This window comes from Calidris pugnax, unplaced genomic scaffold (genome assembly GCF_001431845.1).
Source record: "Calidris pugnax isolate Ruff unplaced genomic scaffold, ASM143184v1 scaffold24, whole genome shotgun sequence".
Classification (NCBI taxonomy): Eukaryota; Metazoa; Chordata; class Aves; order Charadriiformes; family Scolopacidae; genus Calidris; species Calidris pugnax.
Window position 1 is genome coordinate 7,083,322 of NW_015090922.1, and position 16,723 is coordinate 7,100,044.

Genomic DNA, 16,723 nt, shown 5'->3' on the forward strand with positions numbered 1-16,723 from the left:
GCGGTGGGCGGGGCTGGGGGACGCTGTCCCTTTAAGGCAGCGAAGCCCCGCGCGCATTCCAGCACCCTCCCCTCCCGCCCGCCCGGCGCGTCATCGTTCCGGGAAGCGGATGGCGTCATCCCGTCCTCCCGCAACGGCTGCCGGCGGAGGGGCGGGGACTTTACGAAAGCGTAAAAATAGCAAGGGGAAGGCGGGGCCGGGGCCGCGTCGGCGGTGACGTCCCGGCCGGGCTAACGGCCTTCCCCGCCACGCCCCTCCCTCCGCGCGCCAACGCGCGTGCGCCCGCCCTCGGGCTATTTATAGGCGCTCCCGCCGCTGGGTGAGGTGACGTAATGCGGGGGCCGCCGCCGCTGCGTCGTCGTACGGAGCTGTGCGTGCCGCGTCATGTCACGTGCGTGGCGGTGTTTACAGCGGCCGTTGCCTGGCGACCGGGTGGGGCCGGGCCGGGCCGGCGGGCCCAGGTGAGGAGGCCGCGCCGGCCGCGGGGGGAGAGCGGGGCCTCTGCTCGCCCCCGCTGAGGGCAGGGAGGGTGGGAGAAGAGCCCCGGCCCTGCCCGCACCGTGGCGCTGAGTGCTGCGGGTCCTCACGGCTCCGAGTCGTGGGGGGCCAGCAGCGCTGGCGGGACTGAGAGCTGTCGGAGGGGAGAGAGGCTTCTCTGTGCGGTGCCGTCGGCCTGCCTTTATTTGGCGTTGGCGAGGGAGGCTGCGGCGTTGCTTAATCCCCTCCTGCGAGGGGCTGCGTGGAGGAATAATTCTGCCACGCTGAGGGCAGGAGCAAGGCGTGGGGCTCCTCTTCTTCCCAGCAAAGAAAAGCAATGTGTTACCCTGGGGTATAGTTTCTACGCTCACTGGAACATGGCATTCCCTGTAATTAATTATTACATAAGTGCCACGTCAAGGATGCCATTTGTGTTACAGGCTTTCTGTTAACTGCAGCAGTGACAGCAGTAGCGTGTGTCTAGAATCCTGTCAGGATGCTGTTTCATTTCTGTTACAGTTGCCAAGTCCATCTTTGTCAAGAACAGCCTGAGGATGTTCTGTAGCCTTTGTGGCTGTGTACTTTTTGTGTGAAAGACCAAACTCTAGGAGTGTTTACGCTCCCCTGCAGGAGATGGCCTTGGCTCTTGCCTTTTTTCTGAGAATCAGATCATCCTACATTAAAAAAATGAAACTATTGTAATGATTGTACATTTGAAAGGATATGGGGTCACATGTACAAGCTTTTAATAGTAGTATTTGGTAGAGAAGGTTTATCCATTTATTATTGTGACTCTTTGTCAAAATATATTATAAAGCTTCTGGGTCCTTTTGATCCCTTCTGCGTGTGGCTTTTTTGAGAAATTGTGCATAGAAGTCAGTAACTGTATGTCTGTCTCACAAAGCTGTTGCTTTCTGTAGACAGACCAGGCAGAAAATCGATCTTTATCTTGGGATGGCATCTTCTCAGATTGTTTGAGCCTGAGGAAAATGTGGGTTCCAAACAAGGAACTTGAACTTACACCATCAGCAAGTAGCTTCTGGTCAGCTGGTGACTGTAAGAAGGTAACAGACCTTGAAAAATTCACCAAGAGTTATGCAATAAGTACCAAATAAAGGTCTCTGTAAAGAGCTGTGAAGTAGGTTAAAATTGCCTGAAGGCAAAATGAGTGTGTCAGTTTCTGTTCTCATATGGCTGCTGTGTCCGCATCAGAGTGCACAAGCTCTTAAACTCATCTTTTTTTGTATTTGAAAGATAAAGGTGTTGAACTAAACCTAGACTAATGTAAACTAATTGGAATTAATCTAGACTAACCTGAACTCAATCTAAAAATGGGAATATTTCCAGTCCATAATTTAACATAGTCGTTCACTTGAGATTATTTCCAAATGGTTTTGGATAGGCTTAGCTGAAGTCTTGACTGGAAAACTGAAGAAAGTAGAGATTCAGCCATTTGTGTGTGGCACTGCAATAGAAAAGGTAATTGAATAGTTCCTCTCAGTCCTTCTTTTTCAGTCTTTCATTGTGATAAAGTGGCCTGTGTTTGCAGAGGTTGCATATCCGATTTGAAGGGCTCTGTGGAGTGCATGGTTAAGCACAAACTTAAGCTAAATACTGCTGTCATAGAGCATTCCAAGGGAAAGTGGTATGGTCACTAAAGAGGGGCTGTGCCTTTTATTAGATCAAATCGTACAGAGGAAGAGAGAAGTGAACAAACTTTCAGGAATACAAGCTTTTTTCCTTCGGCTGTTTTAAAAAAGAATTTCCAGGAACCTGTATCAACAAACTTGTGCTGTTCCTAAAATCAGGATGATAAAGCTGTTCATATCAAAAACCTGGATTACTTCATTGGCTGCTAGAAATTTAATAGCTGCTACTTTTCCACTAACTCGTTTCTGATTACATGCTACTATGATCACACCTGTCAAACTGAGTGGTGTTTTGACCAATATACATGTAGTTGCACAATTAATTGCTCTAAATGCAACAAAACAGCCCCAGGATATATTGTCAGTTCTGGAGATAACACTCCATCCCCTCTGAAGGGGACTTTTACAATGCTTACTGCACTGTGGTAAGGATGACTGTATGCTGACAAGAAGACAGTCCCGGATGAGCTACCAGAATACCCTTGCAAAGCTTACTGTAACTCTCAAAAAAAGGAAAGAAAAAAAATCTGTACTGATTGTACATCTCTTCCTGTGATGTACCACCCTATACTAGAACCTCCCTGGAAAATAGTTGAATAATCCCCTTATCCTGAAAAAAATCCTGTGCTTTGAAATGAAGCTTTCCCAGAATTTTCCATTTGCCCTTGGTAGCTCTCAGGTGGTGCTCTGTCAGAAACCTTCCTGGAAGTTGGTGAGTACTGAGCAGAATCAGACTACGTATGAGTTTTGCATAATAAATGCCCTCTACAGCGTAGTTCTGCTATCTGTGGATCCTGCTCATTTCCATCCCAGAATGTGGTGTACTGGCTCAATATACTCAATGTCCTCATGGAAGTTCCTTGGGATGAGCCCAAACAGCTTCCAGGAGTTAGAGTGGGTCTCACAAGCTGAATGGCCAGTCAGCAGCTGGAGAGTATTTTCGCAGAGCGGTCCAAGTGGACTGGTGGAATGCCTCCAAAACATAAGCCCAAAGCTTAACTTTTCAAACCCGGGTGGACACTTAAAAACTGTGTTTTCAACAGGAACATAAATTTGGTACTTAATTTTGACGTTATTCTTCCTGTCAGCCATTTGCTTTCCCACAGGCAATAACTAGCAGCTGTTCTTTAAGTTCCATGATGATTAAGCCCCCGCCTCACTTCTAAGTGCTAATTACTCTTTTCTCTAAAAACATCTAATTTTTTAATGTGTTCGGGGTATTTTAATTCTTGTGAGACTTACGAGGTCCACAATCTTTTAACAACTTAGATGTATTGATCTGATTTTAAAAAAAGATACATATTTCTATTGCCTTCTGTGTCCTTGCCTTCTATGTTTGGAAGCCATTTTCAAGGCAGACTGGAAGGAGTTTCTGGTTGAAGTTAAGAAAGAGGCATGTATTCTCTGACTCAACAGGGCTCTTTGTTTTCAAGCAATAGAAATAAAGAGGATCTCTTTTGAGTTTCCTTTAATTATGAGCCTGAGGGTAGAGGGAAAGGAGGAGTGATTTTTGTTTCTCAATATGATGTTTGTGATTTAGTTCTTCCTGGAGGAGTTGCTGTTTTGTTGCTAAATTATAATTGCACCTTTCCTGTGGCTATGGAGAAGATTTGGCTGGGTTACACTTCTGATTTGTGGCTGTCTTCCTTTTTATGTGGGAGCTCTCCAAAAAGGTAAATGGGAGTTATATCTGTGACTTAAACGTCCTACTTTTTCTCCTTCACAATCATAAGGATTTCCTCTCGGTATGAACCAGAGCTGAATGTCAAGTCAGTTCTTGCAGTCTGGCTTTTTCATTCTAGAGAAAACATGATACATTTGAAATGTATTTGAAATACCATTTTCTCATTAGATCGTTAGGTTATGCAAGGTGGAGGATGGCAGTTACCCTTAAAGCTATTTATTACATTGTGGTTGTGAATCTAATGAGGGAGGATGGGATTCAAGAAGGGACATGATAAAAGTTTTTGTAGAAGTGAGTATAGTCTGGATGGTGAAGGTATATGAGAAAATTAATGTTTAAAAAAAGTTTACAAATCCCTTAGTGTGTACAGTTCTGCTGTTACTTCTGAACACTCCTCGATCAAGCGTAGGCACTAAGTCAGTATCCTGTAGCTTTCTGCTTTGTGGGTCTCTCCTTTTTTTCTAGAAGCACCAAAGTCAACAACTCATGTCTTTTTGAGAAACAAAATTATTTTGTTTGATTCCTTAGGTAATAACTTCCTTTCTCTGAGCAAGTGAAAGTAGAATTATCAGTGATCCTGAGCATTTTTATTTTCAGGTAGAAAAGAGTAGTTAAGATGTGAGCAAGAAACAGGAAATAAACAGTCTACCACTGGGTGCTTTAGGTAAGTTGTTTAATGCTTTTTGACAAATAGAGATCATACGTTTTGTACCTCACAGAAACGTAGTGAACATATTTTACTGTTACATATTCACTGTTTATCGTGTGAATACATAAGTAGAAATTGCACATTAAAGGCCTTACCTGTTTCTTTTGACCTTTTACTACTTTCTGTCGAACAGTTATTGGAGCATCTATATTAACTGAAGCAATACTGGTATTCATTAAATCTGCTGTAGTCTAGTAGTGTTAAAAGTCAATTTATTCCATTTGTGACATTTGTTACATTACTGAAAATTTGAATAACTTATATTAAAAAAGTCTGTCTTTTATTTCTGTCCTCAAATCCTGGTAAGATTTCACAGCATTCAGCTCTAACAAATTCTGTGATAGTTACCTGTGAATTTATCATAAACTTTAATTCATATCATAATGTTATCATAGCTTTTCATTTAACGTTAAACTGTTTCATAAATCTATTCATTTCTAATTGACATTTTGTCAACTAGTCCATTCACAGGGTCACTGCAGGATTGTTACCTGGTAGTGTTTATCATGACACAATGAATTACAGAATTTATCAACTTTGTGTTGTTGCTACCGCTGTTTACAACCAGTGCAACTCGAAAGTTTACATTACATGTGACTCACAAAGTTCAGAAGTAGATTAAGCCCTATTGCTGTGTTCTCCCTTCTAATCCTTCCTGCCCTCGCCTCCCTTCCCACCCCCAAATCAAAGTTTCCAAGACTGTAAAGTCGAAATGTTTCACATAAATCTTCTTGATGCAGCTCAGGCTCTTTGAAACTTTTGTTCTATTCTGTTTGTTTCTTCCAAAACTTCCTGCCACTTCTGCCATATCCACTGATTCTTTTTTTGTTTGTTTGCTTGTGCATGATACTTGCCTTTATTTAGGACTGCCAGCGTTCTGGAACTCTGGCTTTCAACTGTTATTAAGAAATAAGAATAATTTGATGACTTTATTAAATTTGCAAAGAAACAACTGTAATATGCTGTAAATCACAATGCAAAATATAGTTTGCAAAGCAGGAACAGTTGTGTTAAAGAAGTTTTTAAAAGTTAAAAAAACCCACATTATTTTCCCCAAGGGTTCCTGTTTTTATGACTGCTTAGATTCATACATTCTTTGGAACTTGTCTTTTGCTTTGGAATGCCTTACTAGATGCGAGAAGTTGAAAATGGACTCGGTAGATCATGACTACCATTTTGAAACTTCCATAAACAACAGGGCACTGTGTGCTGTAGAACATTTATCTTAGGTGAGCACAATGCTTAGAAGTCCTTTATTACTTATTTGGTTGAAGCAAAACTATGCATGAGCACATGTTGAGGCAATATATTTAAACATTATCAGCTGAAATGCACCCTACAACTTATACTAGAGGAGAGAATTGTTGCTTTGTGAGAATTTAATCTTTCATTTCTTTGACTTTTCTGCATGTTTAAATCTATTATATTTTTTTTTACTGAATGATTCTGAGATGGTATCTTCTTTCTGCCCCACATTTAAAAGTAATGCAAACAGGATAAAGCTGATTTCCAAATGGTCCTGTCCCTGCTGCGCTCAGTGGCAGTTTTCACTAACTGAAGTGATGCAGGGCTGGGTGTGTAGGTTTTTGGATGGGAGAGTTTGCTTGTTCTTGGTTTCCTTTCTTCATATGGATTGATGTATGACCAAAACCCATCGTCTCGGCTGCTAAAACACACAACATACACAATGTTAAAAGTGAAGATCCCTTAAAAATTTGTTTTGTTCCCATTCAGTAACTACTTTTAAGATTATTTCAATATCATGATTTTGTTTGTAGTCTGCTCCTTTTCCCCTAGTATCAGGTATGTAAATTGTATTTCTGGTCATTGATTTGTGTTTGAACTCAGATAACTTCTTATATCTTTGTTGTTTTAAGCAAGGTTTTCCAGGCTTTCTAATTTTGCGTACTTTCTGGAACTGAGAGATATCCCACAAAAGCTTGGTTCCTCTCTCCTCTCAGTAAAATCACTAAATTATTTTTGAAAATGCATTTTAATGATACAACATGCCTAATTCTAAGTTGGGGGTTTTTTTAAGCTTTTAAATTTGATTTATGTTATAAATAATGAAATGTTTTTTAAGGACTGAGTTGCATACTGCTTGAATGCTATTCAAGACTCTACTGAGAATTTATTTTTATTTCATTTTCACCTAATCTATCACTGTTCACGTTTTAGAAAAATGAATCACAATAATTTGTCATGGTAGCTTATGTCCTAGAGCCCTTTGTAATCCGGAAAAAATAATGATTTTTAATCTTTGTGCTATACTAAACACAGTACTTAAAGATAAGACTGGTTTTGCTTTAACTTTTGTAATTCGGATTGCTTTTAATAACTGTGATTACTGTGTAGTATTCTGCCTGCCTCCTGGGCAGCTAAGCCGACTTTAGTGCAATCTTTGTAAGGGCTTGAAAATGCAGATGAAGAAATCCAGGTTTTATGCTTTTGCTACTTCATAACTGCTGTAGAGTTTTGTTGCTTTGTGATTACTGTTCTGCTGAAAGGCTAAGTTATTTAGCATTGAAAAGAAGCAGTCTTCAGCTGTTGAAAATAAGAGTACATCTGTAATAAAGGTTATTATGATTAATTTTTATGCTTGTTGTCATTTCTTTGAAAAACCATAATTTCAAATCTAAAAAGGCATATGCTTGTTTATTTAATGATCCCTTAGAATATGTTCCTTTGTCACTGAGATCAGTGATAATGGGATGAGCTAAGAATTTATTATTAAAAGGTAAGATTTTTAAGTTCATCGAGAGTTTTATCACTAGTGGGTAATATTCTGCACCTAATAAAGTAGAAATTATCACTCATTTCAGAAGGAATTAGGGTGAGGCTGAATTTGCTGAAAAGGTCTGTTTTCACTCAGACTTGGAATATTAGTATTATCTGTTGACACATGTATTTAAACCAAACTGGTGTGAATACAAACCAGATGTTTCTGGGGAACTTTTTTATAGTACATTTGAACCATAAAACAAGGTGACACATTTTTTTAATCAGTATTCCTGGTTTTGCAATGAGGAAATGTGTATTCTAATTGTTACTTTGCAGATTCTTATCCAGTTACAAATAGCAATCTTGTACAATATTAAGTGCTGCAATGAAAATCTGGATACAAAATAGAATGGCCATCTGCATAAAAGAAAATAAATCATGTTGAGCCAAAGCAAATAAGTTCTTTTAAAATAAATTCCAGCAATCATTTTAAAGACTAGGTTAAATCTCAATTTCCTATCTGTTCTCACTGAGCACAAGAGAGGCTGTCAGCTGGTATTTGACCATGTCTAATGAAGAATTTAGTACCAAAAACCACTTTGATATTGTTTAACCCTTTTTACAACACACAGTTGCACTGATTTGGATGTACCCTGTTATAAAACTTCTGCTGTGCTGTTCATTCTCTTCCTGTAAACCACTGTTCAAGACAAGTGGAAGTAACTTATGTCCCCAGTCTGACAGTTTCTTCTCCCCTCATGAACGTGCTTCACAAGGCCAAGAAAGTGGTGGGGCAGTGCTGTTTTGAGCACTTTCCATACAAGGGTGGCTTAGCTGCGCCCACATAGGTCTGGTATTGGAATGCATAGTGCTGTAGGGGTTGATTTATATTATTTCTCATAAGAGGAGCAAGGGAAGTTACTTGGAGTTGGTTTTATTCCCCACCTCCCCATGCCCCGCTTAATGTTTCTCAAAGATGAGCTTGACATGGTTTATTATAGTGCTCTAGCGTTTATAACAAACATTTTATTGTGATGATACTCTTATGAGACTTACAATCTGGACAATTAATTACTATAAACTGTCCCTTTAATCTGTTGTAGAGTTAACTCTTGATTAATTTAGTCACAGGAATTTTGCTGTTAATATGATTGGGAAGATGAGTCTCTAATGGTCTTTGCCTGGTTTTGTAAAATACTTGGATCTATAGAAAACATTTATTTCTCAAAAAATTGGGTTATCATTTTTAAAAAGAATGCAGTAAATTAAAGGAGAGCAGTCTCATAGAGGAGGAAATGTTTTTTATCCTTTCTTTGCAGTCTCCTTTTGTTTTCATTGTATGATACAGTATGTAGAGAACATGCTGAAAGCAACTTGTGTCCTCTTTTTGGGTAGCTTTGGATACCTTTTCTTTAAAGCTTAATGGTTTGCGAAGAAGTCTTAAAACATCTGACAATGGGGATGACCTGAGGTTTTGCAAGTTACACTGGCAATTGTGCTGGTGAAGTATTGCATAACCTTCACATATGACAGCATGTCCTTTGTGCTTATATCTGCTTTCTGAAAAACTCTATTTTAGGATGTTGGATACTAGTTCACTTTCTGATAATTGGCGTTCTGATAATACGGAGTATGAGTTGTACGTAGTGCTTCCCGTGTACAGATGGGTGCAGATTGGAACCAACTTGACAGAGATCAGGTGGGTCCTTTACAGAAACACACTGTGGGTGTCTATGCCATCTAGTCAGGCACATACAGAGATACCCAAGTTCTGAACGAGCTTGTGGGAGCCATACTTCATGGCATAGTGTCCAGTCTGAGTCTTTGATGTGGCACAGTGCTGCTGTGGTTAGTTGAGTTCATGTTGGAACTACGGCTGAGACAATGTATAAAATTTCTGAAACTGGGAAATACTGGTTTAGAGGAGGATAGAGGCAAAGAACATGCTGTGCAATATGCTTATATTGTTCAATTAGGATAAATTTGGTAAGAATGTAAACTGGCCATAAAAGTGTAATAATAACTTGACCCTATGCCCTGAACTATAGGTATGTAACATGTAATACAAAAACGTGGTGAAGCATTTATGTGGTTTTGTAGCTTTGTCAATATGGTTCAGCTGCACAAAGGATACATTCATTTAGCAAACAGTTGAGGCTGCTTTTTGTTTAGGTTTCCTCGTACATTTTTTTTCCTCTGCATGGTGATGTTAACCCCTTGGAGAAGGACAAGAGTATCTTAAATAACATCAGTTTGTTGGTGAATAAGCCGTAGGCATTAGCAGATGCACTAACATATTCAGGTCTCTAACAGTGACAAGGGTTTTTAGCATTGTTTATGAAGCCTGGGTATATGAACTCTAACTATTATAAAGCTGAAACTGCTGCCCCATTTACTGGCAGTTGACTGTATTTGTGAATGTGCAGAAGTCTGGGAATCTGACTATTCACAGGCAATGTGTCAGTTTGGGAACTTTAGTCATCCTTATTTATCATGTACCCAAGGATTCGATATCAGCTGGTTTGGGGTTGGGTTGTTTTTGCATCATGGCTTATTTGATCCAAACGCTAATGAAAGCAGCACAAGTGTCTCCATTGACTTCAATTAGTTGATCACCATATGACATAATAAACATGTGTCAATTAATTCTCTGGAGTTCCTAATATGCAGCCACATATAATGGAGGACCATTAGTGGCCATCGTCACTGTTAGCTTCCCCTGAGTAATAATAATATCTCACTTTAATTTTTTGTATGAAACCCCCAATCCTATACAGTACTGCAAATAAACCATGTAAAAATTTTCCTACCCCATAATTGGAATAGTAGGAGAAACATTTTCTAAACTTGTAACTTTCCCAAAATCATGCTCACAGATCCATGTGACATATTACAAAAGTTGCTGATTTCATTGTTTGGTTTTTGAACATGACTTTCAACTTGCGGGGAGCTGAAGGTTGCTGCAGCCTGTGAGCAGAAGGGCACAGAGGGCAGGGTGTTGCACAGCGAAATGTAACTGTGACTCAGCTGTTGCTGAAAGTAACACTCATTTCTCCCACTTCCTCCTGATTATCAAGAAATGCCCTACAGCACAGGAGTAAAGGAACACTGCTTGTTTAAAAAAATACATTCAAAACTTCCTAGAAATAATGAACTGCAGAAAAGTAAAGCAGTAACTAACAGGGTTCCTTTCTTAGCTGTGAAATTCGTGGGAAGTGCTCAGGCTACAGTGCTATTTCTAATTTTAGGAGAAAATGTCTATCACTTCTTGTACGTAGATGTCATAAAACATTGGACAAAGGTGAAAACTTTCTGTTAAGATGTCCCCTGATATAATTCAGCTTTGCTGTAAAGATATTGGACTGTAACAATAGCACAAGTGTTTTGGGAAGACCTAAGAGAAATTCTTCCACTGATACACACATACCAAGCATGGAAGACGTGTGCTATCTCGGACTGATAGAGATGGAAAAATTAGTAGCATCAGGACAGGATGGGCACTCTTATCATACAGAGCTGTGATGTGGATGAGAATTGATGCTCTTAAATTCCTTGAACAATCGTCTGTAATGCAAATAGCATGGCATTAAATAGGTAGGTTTGAAGGAATACTTTTCTGTATTAAGTTTGTCTCTAATTTCTTTATATTACTGGGGACCATGATTTCTACTTTGCCCCTCATATCACAAGAATTCCAAGGCTTCCATGGCAGCAGCCCCTATACCACTCTTCCAGGTTTGCCCCAAGATGACAGAGTTGGGGTAAACATAGCACATGCCTGTTTAAGAACAGGCTTCAAAAGTAACCAGAGATAGACTAAAAGGATTGTTTTCTTGAATCTTTGTCCCATTTTCTGTTTCTGACAAGAGGAATGGTCAAGAATCACAGGATTATATAGGTCGGAAGGGATCTCTGGAGTTTATCTAATTCAAACTACTGCTGAAAGCACAGTCTACTTTTTTTGGCCTTTGCTCAAAGCCTTGTCCAGTCAGGTTTTGAGCATTTTCAAGAACGGAAATTCTACATCTTCTCTTAGTAACTTGTTCCAAGGTTTGACTGCCTTCATGGTGAATAATTTCTTAATAGCTAATCAAAGTTTCCCTTGTTGCAACTTGTATCCATTGCCTCATCTGATGCAGTCCTTTCACTGTGTGTTTCGAAAAGTTTGACTTTATCTTCTCTACAGCCTTCTATTATGTCATGGAAGACAGCAATAGAATTCCTCATGACCTTCTCTTCTTAAGGCTTTACAAGCCTGTTTCTCTCAAGAGTGCTGCTTTAGTGCTATTTAACTCTCCTCTGTAAGGAGGAGTTATCTTTGGATAAGAGAAGTTTGTTCTGTCTTCGAGGCATTTTTGTAAGATTACCAGAGTAGCAGCTGAAGGATCACTAAAAAGTATCAAGACAGGAAATTATATTGGGATATCTTAGATAAAAGTGTCTGACCTTTACATTGGAGAATAAGAAAGAGCCAAGGCTTGATGCTTTCCACAAACGAGACTGGTCCTGTTGTCTGTCATTACAGCCAGACACAATGACGTCACAAAATTGCTTGAAACTCTACACATCTACCCATCCACCTCCCTTTTTGTTAATCTTTAGGACCTTTCTGTTGTCATCCCTGCTAGAGAATTATGTCACAGCATTTGTTCTATGGATGAAAATTTTTTTCCTTATTTCCTTTGTCTCCTTTGTTATGTATCAAAGTATTCAGGGCATGAACAGGCCCTGTTTCTTCAGGGCATGCTCTAGTGCCCAAGATTATTGGTTTGTCGTGGGCTGCTGAGTGGGTGGGTGATGGTTTTTTGGTTTGGTTGTTGTTGTGTGTTTAGGTGGTGGGTGGTGTGGTGTTTTTTGTTTTGTTTTGTTTTTTGTGGTTGGACTTGATGATCTCTGAGGTCCCTTCCAACCACCACAATTCTGTGATTCTGTGATTCTGTATTCTTCCCACTACTGAGAGCTTTAGCATGTTTAGTAGTTCTTACCTGGGTATTCCTTTCCCTCCTTTGATTCCAATGCCACTATAGATTGAAGTGCAGGCTAGAAACCTCTAGTGTCATTTTTGAGGCAGGCACCCTCATTGGTGATGTAAATTCTACTGATGTTAGAAGCAACATCAGACTTGGCAAACACCATCCTATTTTTACTCCTCTCCATATAACCTCACCTATGCCAATACACTGCTTATACCCACAGCTAAGGAAACACCGCACGAGGTAGATCCAGGAGCAGTTCTCACATGTTTTCTTGGCCATTCCCTGCCCTTCCTCTCAGCTGGATACATGTTTTCTTGAGGTAGGGGAACAGAACAAGGTAAGATAACAGACTGGAGGTTATTCTAGATTGTGCTCTGGAGAATTGCTGTTACAGGTACCTCTCCCTGCTACAGGACAAGGGTGGCTGCTGGGGGCTGCAGTTCTGCCACTCCAGCCCCACAATACGGACTATATTGACACCAGATCTTCAGGGAAAGGAAGATGTCAAAATGATGGCTTTGGTTGTTATTCCTTACTTAGTGTCAATGAAAAAGATCACATCTTTCACTGCTACTTCATAGGGAGGCTTCATGCTCTTCTCCTCACCCCAGGAACACTTTCAGCAGCTCCCCCCAGTAGCTATTAGCTGCTTCACAGAAGCTCAGGATTGCAATCAACTTGCTGAGCTTAAAAAGCAGAAGCTGCTGCTTTGAGTAGCTTCTGCTGGAGACTGATGCTTGCTGCTCCTTTGTTTTCCTCCCAGATGCACAATTCCTATTTTGTGAACTGCTCTTACAGACTGCTCGTCCAGATTGTGTCTAAGAAATCTATTTCCACAGAGAATAAAAGGCCATAGAGCCAGAGACAGGAGCCTGGAACTTGTAGCAGTAGTCCTCTGCTGTGAATTGGTCTGGGTTGTACCTGTTTCTTTCTATAGATGGTGGTCCTCTACTAATTTTTTGAAATACAGGTCATCTCTTCCATCATCTCCAAGGATTGTAGTCAGCTCTGTTTCTTATTTGAGCAGAGTTATCTTCCATATGTGAGCACGTGTCTTACAAGGTAGAGTTTAGAAAATTTACCATCATGTAGTCTGCTCATAGTATTTTCTCATCATCACAGGATGAAATTCTGAAGTAGTCTTTTCCTACATCAGATGATGTTGATGGTTGCTAGAGTGTTGCAAGTATTTCAGTGCTTCAAGATGACTCGTCTTCAGTCCCTGGTGCTAGGTGAGGTCAAGTCTATTTGGCAGTGGTCTGATTACTATGGAATACCTCATTAACTCTTAACAACTCCAAACTAATGTACTTATTGCTAGTACCAGGCCCTTTTTTTGTCTCTTTCCACAAGGGCAAAGACTTCGGAGGTTTTATCCAAATTTTTGACAAAAGGAAGTATCGAGTTTCACTTCATTGATACTATTTATCTTCCATTTTCATTCCTGAGCTTCACAGGTATATGTTTGTCTAACCCTCTCTCTTACTCTAAACTGAAGCCTTGGCATTATCCTCTTTATTCCACATATAGAAAAAATAAAAGGTCTACCTGTCTCTCCATAGATAATTTCTAACAGGTATTTGCTACGTACTGTTACCTTACTGAGGAGCTAAAGTGTCAGCTGCTTGTAAGTTTTTTTTTAGATTACCTTACTGTTACAGTATGTAGATTATTTTACAATTTTGAAATAGCGCATGCAATATAGTAGGGAAGTCAGGGTTTGGGGTTTTTTTTTTGTAATTCTGCAAACTAATTACTTGATCACTCATTTGTATCATTGCAAAGTGCTTTGTCACTTTGAGGTCTGATGCAGATTTGGTAATATTGTTCATGTCTTCCAAACAGACTGTGATTCTCATGATCTATGAAGTATATTTTGATGGTCATATAAAGAAGAATTATAAACACAAGAAAAGCATTAATTTTCCTTTTTTAGAATTGCCTGCTCTTTTTGAGATGTGTTCTGTCTTTTCTTCTATTTCACAATGTGTATCCATCAGTAATTTCACATGAAGGGAGTGCAAAACAAGTCAGAGTGGTATCTACTCTGGTCAAAAGCACACAAAAGTGCTCATCCCACTCATTGCCAAGAAAAACATGGCTCTAGTGCCCAGGAGATGCCTCAACCAAGAGTGGAAGAGATGTATCTTTTCTGAGAACAAGATATGAAAAGGTTAGTAACTGTTTTTCCCTTCTACATAGTACACATCTCTGGCCACATGGTGTTCCTCACAATGGAAATGTCTGTTGCTGTCTTTAAGAATGATATACAGATAAAAGTCAGTATAAGGAAACATTATATTGCTTTTTAAATATGAATGTGTGTCTATTTGAGGGGATGGGCTACTTTCTCTGTAGTAGCAATACTTGTTTCTTTGATTAATGTTGCTGTTGTCTTCAAGACTGGGAAAAGGAATGTATCGAAGTAGATTGTAGAGCGTATTTTTGTTCTGTGCAGTAACGTTGCTTTATTTCTTCATGAGTCAATTAGAGAACAAAGCACATCTTAGAATATTGTAGTGTCATCTCTACTCACAGATTACGTTTTTAGAGGGAAAATTTTCTGATGGAACTTCATTAATCTGCATAGGTATTACTGGTTTCTGGGGTGTTTTTTTGATTGAAGTCTCATATCCTACCTGAGAGAAACGAAATGGGCAATAGCTGTAACAGGAAAAAAAAAAGTTGTTTTTTTTTGCTAACATGTCAGCATGATCATGTACTGATTCTACATTTAGGAGTCATTTTTTGGTCTGCCTTATCCCATGTGCAGGTATCAGGGGAGAGCAAAAAGGGTCCTGTCTTTCTCCCTGTACACTGGTTCTCTGTCTCTTCTCCTTATAGCCACTACAGCATCCTGCCTCCGCATTCCTGGCCCCTGTACACAGGCCATTTGAGGGGGGGGAGCAGTCAGAATGCTTTTTTTGTACAGGCAGCCAGCTTCCTTGTAATAATTTATAAGGACTACATCGGGAGCACAGACTGGGGAATCTGGAGAACTGCCCGGAGTTGTGCTGATGGTTAGACATGACGCTGACTCTCACTGAGGAAGGTGCAAGCCAGCTTGCTTACATCCCTGTACCACTGCTGGCATAAGATCAGCGATGAATCTGAGTTGATGTGGATGTGGGCAATCTGTAGGTATTGAGAGAAACCACACGGTGATGACAGCCACTGTGAATTTGTTGTCTCCAGACATTGGACTTTTTTTTTTTTTTTCCTGCTATGTAACTCATGTCCTCAAGTTAGCCTAAACAGGGAGCACGATGCAAAGTGATGTGTGAGGTTATGTGTCCATAGAAGAAATCCACTCATTTTTGGGTACTAGGATGTATTTGGGTGCATATTCCCTGCATTGTTTTATTACAGTATATTTTGCTGCTCTCTGAATTATTAGTGGATTGCTTGCTCTGGAGACATGGAAGTAGTTGTGAACACCTGTGAAACACTAGTAGCATATAAGCATTGTAAGCAAGTATCCACACTATGAAGTGGCAGTGTGAGCAACTGATGGGTTGTGTAAATTGACAATTACCTGTCTTTTAATTTTCCAGTGCTGTATCAAGCTAGGGAGTTTTTTTTAATGTATAGATAGGACTTAAATTAAGGTCAATATTTAACTTGCAAGTTGAGCTAAGATTACAGCAAAACCGAATCTAATCTCAAATTTCAAAGAAGCCTGCAGGAGTGGCTCTTAGATCAAAAAGTAATAGTTGATCTGACATGCCAGTCGCGTTCACGTAAGGGCCTTTTGAAGAATGAAAGTACTAATTCCTACAAGTGAGGGCATTTATCAGCCAAGCATGTGGTCTGAACTACACGTTATAAGGAGGCGTAGTTATAAATTTGATGAGCAAATCTTGTGTGAGAATTGCAAACTGTGCTGCTATTATAAAGCTTTCGGTTCCATTGAGCTTCTGCCTGCCTGAAGTAGACGGTTTTGCTGCCCATTGCTGAGCTCTGTGCTGCCCCACCTAGATTGCTGCCAGTATCCCAGAAAATTATTCTCCAGCTAGAGCAGGCATGTCTAGGTTATACTGCAGCCAATCTAATGACTGCATTTTTAATTACTGTAAGTTAACATAATTTTTTCCTTTATGAGGACAGCTCTTGGAGATGCTTCTATTTTTATTTGATTTTATTGTTTCTGTTGGTCTAAGATAAAAAGCCACTCAAACTCAAGGAGTATGGAAGTTCTTTTTCTTATAAAAAAAACAATGTGCCAGTATGAACACATCTTATATGAAAATAATAGTATGTCAGTCACACTTTCAAATAGTGTATTACGGAATTATTTCTATACATGTGCAGATTTAGTCATGTGTAGATCAACTGTAGCTAGCTATGTAGATATTTTGTGGTTCAGAAGTGACATAGCAAGCAGCATAGAATATAGAACTGGAATGTTGATGTAATCTTCAGTGTTTAACTAAAATTCATAAACTATTTAGTTAAATCCTTAAATTCACTCATTCTCAACAGGTAAGAATTTGAACATTGCTGTTCA

At 39.7% G+C, this 16,723-nt stretch overlaps 1 long non-coding RNA gene across 1 annotated transcript in view; it reads left to right on the forward strand.

Annotated features, from left to right (window-relative positions):
- Positions 1–488: 488 nt before the first annotated feature.
- The window catches only part of LOC106893047, a 58,374-nt gene continuing 42,139 nt past the window's right edge, over positions 489–16,723 (forward strand). The window contains exon 1 of the long non-coding RNA XR_001412986.1: positions 489–4,474. This is a non-coding gene — a long non-coding RNA (uncharacterized LOC106893047). The remainder of the gene's footprint in view (positions 4,475–16,723) is intronic.